The following is a 1564-nucleotide window of genomic DNA, read 5'->3' as shown; positions in this document are numbered from 1 at the left end:
TGCAGGTGTACATGCAGATAGAACACTCATATACATAAAATAAATTTTTAAAAAAGAGTTTATTCTCTCCCTCCAATGTGTGGGTCCTGAAGGCTTGGCAGCAAGTGCCTGTAGTGGCTGAGCCAACCCACTGGCCCATGCTATCTAGCCTCTACCCTATTAGCTAAAAATAGAAGTCTGAGGATATTTCACCTGTCAGATTTTAAGGTGTATAGAGTTTTCCTTTTGAAGTTCTGTGGACTGAACTTGTACATACCGGGCAAGTGCTCCTTGTTCCACTGAGAGGTATTTCCAGTCTCCTTTCACTTTTTGAGGCGAGGCCTCACTGAATAACCCAGGCTGGCCTCTAGCTTCCGCCTTTCCAAGCAGCTAGGGTTGCACACCTATGCCGCCAGGCCCTGTGCCGCCAGGCCCTGTGCCGCCAGGCCCTGTGCCGCCAGCCCTGTGCCGCCAGCCCTGTGCCGCTAGCCCTGTGCCGCCAGCCCTGTGTTGCAAGGCCCTGTGGCACTCGGACTTTAAGCAATGCAAAATGTTTGACTTTGTTTTGTTTTGAGACAGGGTTTCTCTGTGTAGCTTTGGCTGTCCTAGACTTACTTTGTAGACTAGGCTGGCTTCGAACTCACAGAGACCTGCCTGCCTCTGCCTCCTGAGTTGCTGGGATTACAGGTGTGCGCCACCACGCCCAACTCTAAAACAGGTTCTTGCTATGTACCCTTGAACCTCCCAAGTGCAGCATTATAGACATTACCATTATAGCTTGGCTTGCTTTTGTAAAGTATAAAAACTGATTTAACGGATTTCTTCAAATAAAGCTCTCTTATAAAGAAAAAAAAAAAACCAACAAAGTTAAATACTAGAAACATCAAATTTTCGTCTAACAGGACTGATGCTGGATTTCACAGATGCGTACGTAAGTCTTGAAATTTGCAAATGTGAGCTCTTGGGTAACTGTCCTTTCTAAAGGTTTATGTCAACACTGAATGCCTTCAGTAGAGGGCCCTTAGATGCACATCTGAACAGAGTCTCCTCTCTACCATGTTATTATCCTGACCAGAGATTTTTGACAAAGCCTTAAACAATTGCTCCAATAAACAGAGCTACCTGTAGTCACTGTAAAGGAAAGTATCCTCTACATACACAAAAGGGGTGAAGGCTCACACCTTCCTGATGTGAGGGAGCCTGAGGTGGGAGAATCTCGGAAAGATGAAGACCAGCCTGCGCTATCCTGTCTTAAACAAAAATGAGGCGGTGAGGATGCAGAAATGGCTGATGGTCACACAGCACTTGCTGCTTTTTCAGAGCACTCAGAATTCTGGTCCTAGCACCCACACTGAGGGACTCAGTCACCTAGCACCCACACTGAGGGACTCAGTCACCTGTAATCCTTAACTCCAAGGCACAGGTCCATCACCTTTTCGGTCCTCAAAAGGCACCTGCACACACACATGGGATACATTCACAGACATAAATGTAAATAAAAAATAAAGGGGGAAACTGGAGAGAAAAGCAGGGGTGGGGTCAGCGGCGGAAGGGTGCAGCGAGATGGCTCAGTGAGTAAAGGCAA

The sequence above is a fragment of the Acomys russatus genome, chromosome 12 (genome assembly GCF_903995435.1).
Source record: "Acomys russatus chromosome 12, mAcoRus1.1, whole genome shotgun sequence".
Classification (NCBI taxonomy): Eukaryota; Metazoa; Chordata; class Mammalia; order Rodentia; family Muridae; genus Acomys; species Acomys russatus.
The sequence above is the reverse complement of the archived record's forward strand: the minus strand, read 5'-3'. Positions refer to the sequence as shown.